The sequence below is a fragment of the Melanerpes formicivorus genome, unplaced genomic scaffold (assembly GCF_026170545.1).
Source record: "Melanerpes formicivorus ecotype bairdi unplaced genomic scaffold, bMelFor1.0.p_v2 SCAF_39, whole genome shotgun sequence".
Taxonomy (NCBI): Eukaryota; Metazoa; Chordata; class Aves; order Piciformes; family Picidae; genus Melanerpes; species Melanerpes formicivorus.
The window spans coordinates 5,360,463-5,366,462 of NW_027142391.1; the positions used below are offsets into that span (position 1 = coordinate 5,360,463).

Consider the following 6,000-nt stretch of genomic DNA (forward strand, 5'->3'; position numbering starts at 1 on the left):
AGCCTGGCCAGAACCTCATCCAGCCTGGCCTTAAACACCTCCAGGGCTGGGGCCTCAACCACCTCCCTGGACAACCCATTCCAGGGCTTCACCACCCTCATGGTGAAGAACCTCCACCTCACATCCTGTCCTGTTCTAGCACTGCTATTCTGCTCATGGCCTGACAGTCACTTGCCTATTCTGTCACTCTTTCTATCTCATCTGTCTTCTACTCATCTGGAAGATCACCAGCATGAGAAGCAACATTTCTGGGGGCAGATCTGTTAAAAGGAGGCTTGACAAGTTGCTGAATCAGCCTCAGCTGAGGGACTGTACTGCTTCCTGCAATACAGAGAGTAATGATAAATTAAAAACTGTTTTATTGTTATGAAAGCCTTGTGCAGACACAGCAAAAGGAGCATCCATAGCCACATGTGAGAACACAGGGCTGAGGGACTGTGCAATGGGCATGGCAATCAAGGGGCATTTCCCAGAAGGACTCCTCATGCTTCAAGTTATTCTTTGTGTTAATAGTATTTGTAGTCCAAGAACAAATTGGCACAGTTGACAAAAGTGTAAAACTATACACCTACCAACAACTATGCAGAGTCAAGGTAAGCAGCAAGCAAACACCTGCTGCAAGATGGAGCCATCTCTGTCTTGGGTTAAGTGTCCTGAGCCCCTAAGTTGCCACTGCAAGACTATAGCCCAGTAGAGTTTTGCTAACAGCATCTCACACACCTCCTATGATACCTTGGTTTTGGTGGGCTAGGGCATCTCATACTAATTCCACACAGACTAAACAGCACTCAGTTGCAAGCTGCATTGCCACAGTGGTCTGGGAAGTCACCCAGAATGAAGTCCCCTGTACTGACTGCTTTGTGACAGACATTCTGCAGTAACCCCTCTAGGAGATGGAGATCCCTTGTGTTCTGTGTCTGCACTCTGCACTGGGAAGTTCCCGAGGGCTCAGGAGGCTGTTCCCAGCTTTCCAAAGCACTCCTTGTTATTTATGGTTTCTGTGCTCCTGCTACAGCTTTTCAAATAATTTGGCAATAATCCCCTTCATGCTGGGGATTTCAGCTTGCCCGTGACATCTCATTTAGCAGGCAGTTCATCTCCTCTGAGAGCTGAAGCCTAGTTAAATGCTTCTGAGGGACAGGGCGAGCGTCTGCATGTGCACGTGTGGTGATGGGATGGGCCTCAGGAAAACAACTCTCTTTCAACCCCTCAGCCTTCATTACAGTTCTGCTTCTAAGTGCCAGCTCTGATTTATGGCCTGCCATTCAGAGGTTACAAAGGCCTGCAGCCAGAACTGACCAGCTGTCAGAAACAGGAACCCATTAACCTGTCTGCCTAGGTCCCATATCTAATCCAGGAGCTGGCAAAGATGGGCTGTAGTCAGCACATGACAGCCACCATCACTTGGGGCTGTGACTGTTCAAAGGTCTCAGAGACACCCAGACCCAATGAAGAATCCCCAGGTGTGGCAATCTGGACACAGCCCTATCTTGTGCCCCAAGAAAGAGACATCCTGGATTGTGGTCCTCACTCTCCTGCTCGTTTCCTGCAGGATCTCTGACACATTGGCTGGCACTGTTTTGCCTCCTGTTCAACAGGAACCATTCTTGTTTGATGCACAAGAATCCTGCCAAAGATGGATCACCTCACAAGGACTCCTTCATCAAAACTGCTGGTCAAACAAAAGTGGAAGCAACTGCTTCTCTGAAAAGGAGAACATGCACATGCAGACATGCACAGCCACTTCCTCCTTGAAATAACACTCAGTAATTTCATATTTTATATCAAGACACAGAAGACTGACAAAATGCAAGCCTGCCTGTGACTAAAGTGGAGGGAGACCATTCCCTTACCTCACTCTGCTGGGTTTGTGCACCCTTTTCTGAGCCATACACTATTTAGACAGCTTTGCAATATGGAAACACTCAAATTTTCAGTCTGGAATGGAGCGAAAGGCCACCAGTGGCATTTCTTGAGTTATTCTGCTTCTAGCCCACTCTGTCCATGGCATGAGAAGCTCTTCCAGCACTGAAGAGGGTTCAGTCATCCTTTCGGAAGAGCAATCATGAGGCACTTTCCAGCCCGCTGGCTGCCAGCAGGGGGTAAATTCATCAGTTCACAGCCCAACACGAGCATTGCTCGGAAGCCAATATTTCAGAGCACAAAGACTGCTGTTTGCTCCCCATGCTTCTGGGCTCCTAAAGTGTAAATCCACGGCTTGTTAGGCAGCTGCATGTCTGTACACCTGCACCTAAGCTTCTGGCGGGGTGCTTCTCACCAGGGGACTGATTTACCTCTGACTAGATGAGCCTTGTGTTGGCCAAGGACAGAGGCAGAGCTTTCAGAGCAAACAAAGCTTGTGCAGAGACACATCCTGACCTCTGAGGACTCCCTGCACAGAGCCTTGTCCCAGTTGTAGGACTTAGAAGCTCTGTGTAAAACATTATCACAGAAATACTCTCCCTTCATCTGTTAATTAAGCTGTGGCTGTGCCAGGTTCACCAATACAGACCAACACACCTAGTGCTATCTAGACAACCTGCTTTTGTTCAACCACAAAAATCAATCATGTTTGAAGACTCTTCCTTCTATGCAACTGTGACTGAAGCTAGAGTATGTCTAAAATGATGGCTAAAATCATCATCTGAAGGACCAAAAGTGTCCTGGACAATTTCTGGAGTGTACAAACCAGGAGTGGGCAGCTTTCCACAGCATAAATCTTTGGCTGTTTCCCCTGTCAAGAAGAGGCTAAACCACAGGAGCCAAGCATAGCCCAGTGAAACTGAAGCTATTTTAACAGCAGACTTACCTAACCAGTAAGCCATCTTACATCAGGAAGCAAGCCTGACCTCGAGCCAAATTCAACATGGTCCCAGCTGTAAAGATTGCTTATAATTTATTTCCTGCTTTTTTTTTTTAAACAGTAAACACTAATTGGTTTAAAACAAGAGACCTCCAGGTCCCCAAGGTTCTGCCAGAAGAGAAATTCTTCATTCCCAGCTGAATGCCCAGAGCCCAGGGAAGCAGCAGTATGCTCCCTGCTCTGGCGCAGCTAGCTGTTTATTCCCTGGTGGGATGTGGCAACCCTTCTCCAGCTCAGTCTACCATTTAAGCCTAAGACATTCTCTGGGGAAGTGGAAGACATGGATTTTAACTCTTTAGATTTCCTTCACCCCCCAAATGCTTCCTCTGAGTGTTTCTAAAAGGGAAGCAGATTTGCTGGAAGGTTTGAATCTAGATTCAAACAGCTCTCTCTGAAGGATCTTAAGGGAGAGAAATGCCTTTTTTCCTTCTGGTACCTCCCTCCCAAGTCTTCAAAAGACACAAATCTGAGAGAGAGAACTCAGACTGCTATGAGGAATACCTCTGCCAAAGGAGCTGGCATTAGTCAGACTACAGAAGAGTCCACAGGGACCTTAGAGCTGTCTTGCAATACCTGAATGGATCCTACAGGAGGGCCAGAGACGGATTTCTCATGAGGGTGTCTAGAGAAAGGACAAGGGGGAATGGTTTGAAGCCAAGGGAGAGTAACGTTAGACTGGATCCCAGAAAGAAGTTCTTCAGTATGAGGGTGATGAGGCTTGGAACAGGCTGCCCAGGGAGGCTGTGGATGCCTCCTCCCTGGAGGTGTTCTAGGCCAGCTTGGATGAGGCCTTGGGAAACCAAGTTTAGCTGGGTGCCCAAGCCCATGGTGGGGAGGTTGGAGGAGATGGTGTCTGAGGTTCTTTCTAATCTAAGCCATTCTAGCAATCTACAAAGAGCAACAGCAGAATTCACTCAACAGCAGAGAAAAGATTCCACTTTAACCCAGTTACTCCTTTCCCAGTTCACTCCTGACTGCTTATATACCATCAACCTCAAACCAGACTTTTTTATAGGTAAAATAAATGGCCCCCCTGCTTTTCAAACACATGTTCAGTCTTTCTGAGCAGAGCCAAACACGCAACAGCCTAAACCAAAAGCCACTGTGCAATTTTATGCCTCATTCTGCCTGTGACACTAGGTTGAACCTGCATTTTCTCTAGCTGTAATCAATGCTAAAGGTCAGGAGTTGCTTGGGAATGACAGACAGAGGCAGCACTGTTGTGTTCCTATTACCTTTAACTCCATTTGCCAGCTACCTGCAGACAGACAGCATCTTTGTGAAGTCAAGTCAGATCAGAAATGTCTGTCTGCACACAGGGAAGCACTGACTGATTCCCTGCTAGTTTACCTGACAGTATACATTAAAGCAAGATGTTTGTTACAAACAAGCCAGCATGGAGGGTGCTAAATTTCAAATTAATACTTCCCTGGTTCTTTTGTCCTATCTGTCCACGTATCATAGTATCATAGCATCAGTCAGGGTTGGAAGGGACCACAAGGATTATCTAGTTCCAACCCCCCTGCCATGGGCAGGGACACCCCACACTAGATCAGCCTGGCCAGAGCCTCATCCAGCCTGGTCTTAAACACCTCCAGGAACAGGGCCTCGACCACCTCCCTGGACAACCCATTCTAGGGTTTCACCACTCTCATGGGGAAGAACCTCCTCCTCACATCTAGCCTGAATCTCCCCACCTCCAGCTTCATTCCATTCCCCCTAGTTCTATCACTACCTGAGATCCTGAGAAGTCCTTCCCCAGCCTTCCTGTAGGCCCCCTTCAGATACTGGAAGGCCACAATGAGGTCACCCCAGAGCCTTCTCTTCTGCAGACTGAACAGCCCCAACTCCTTCAGTCTGTCCTCATAGGAGACATGCACATGCTTTGATCTTAGAGTAAATGAGATTTACACTGTTTTCATGGAGCTATATTAGACTGCTTCACATTTACCATGGGACAGGATATGCACACACAGAGTTAGCCCTGTGCACTGAATGTGCTGTAGGTTCACAGCTAAGCTTGTCCCCACAACAATTGCTTCACTTGCCTGCAGCTTGATGCATAAGCATGAGCTAGCCTGAGGTTCAAAAAATAATAAGGAAAAACTAAATACAGTGAATACCACTGGATCAGGCATTAAAGCAGGTGAGGTCAGCATTATGTGTGCTAGTTGACTTTAAAGGTTTGCCTTCTGGCATGTTTTATACTTTTAAATGTGTCTTTCTCATTTCTCTAAAGATCTGGAGGTAGCTCATAGGTATCATCCACTTACTCATACTCACAGAGAATTATTTTGAGCTGTGACAAGATTTTAAAATGCACTGGCTACTGTATGTAAAAAGCCCTACCATAGTCCCTCTTCCTTCTCCCTGACAGAAACCATTCTAAGACTCAGGAATTCTTTTGTGACAATTCACATAGAAAATGCTCAGCAATGACAGGTTCCTGCTGACTCTTTGTTAAGCCCCTCCCACAGCATCTGATTTATCCTGCTCTGCTCCCTAATGCTAAATGCCCTCATTAGGCAGGACCTCACATTGCTTCAGCCTCAGCACGCTGACTTACCAAAGAAACTGCAAAATGAAATCCAACTCAAACACTTATTTCAGCACTGATGAAAGGAGCTCCCTCAACTGCCTTGGCCCCTATCCACAGCACGTGCACTGGCGATGCAGGCTTCCTGCCTGGTGCTCAGCCCATGTGCCTCAGCCTACATTAGCAGGAACCATCTGCAGGGATGAAAGAATCAGAGAATCAGAGAATTGTTAAGGTTGGAAAAGACCTCCAAGATCACTGAGTCTAACCATAACCCAACCACCATGACCACTAAACCATATCCTGAAGCATGACATCTACAGCCTTCTTGAACACCTCCAGGGATGGTGACTCCACCACCTCCCTGGCCAGCCTGTTCCAATCTCTGACCACTCTCTCAGTAAAGTTTTTCCTAATGTCCAACCTAAACCTCACCTGGCACAACTTAAACCCATTTCCTCTTGACCTATTGCTTGTTACTTGTGAGAAGAGACCAACACCAGCTTCACTACAACTTCCCTTCAGGTGGTAGAGAGCTATGAGGTCTCCTCTTAGCCTCCTCTTCTCCAGACTAAATAACCCCAGCTCCTTCAGCTCCTAG

The 6,000-nt window shown here is 47.1% G+C and overlaps 1 protein-coding gene across 1 annotated transcript in view; it reads right to left on the bottom strand.

Annotated features, from left to right (window-relative positions):
* The window catches only part of MASP2 (MBL associated serine protease 2), a 25,872-nt gene extending 20,375 nt beyond the window's left edge, over positions 1-5,497 (bottom strand). The window contains exon 1 of the transcript XR_010989734.1: positions 5,430-5,497. The gene's annotated coding sequence lies outside the window, so the exon portion shown is untranslated. The remainder of the gene's footprint in view (positions 1-5,429) is intronic.
* Positions 5,498-6,000: the final 503 nt, after the last annotated feature.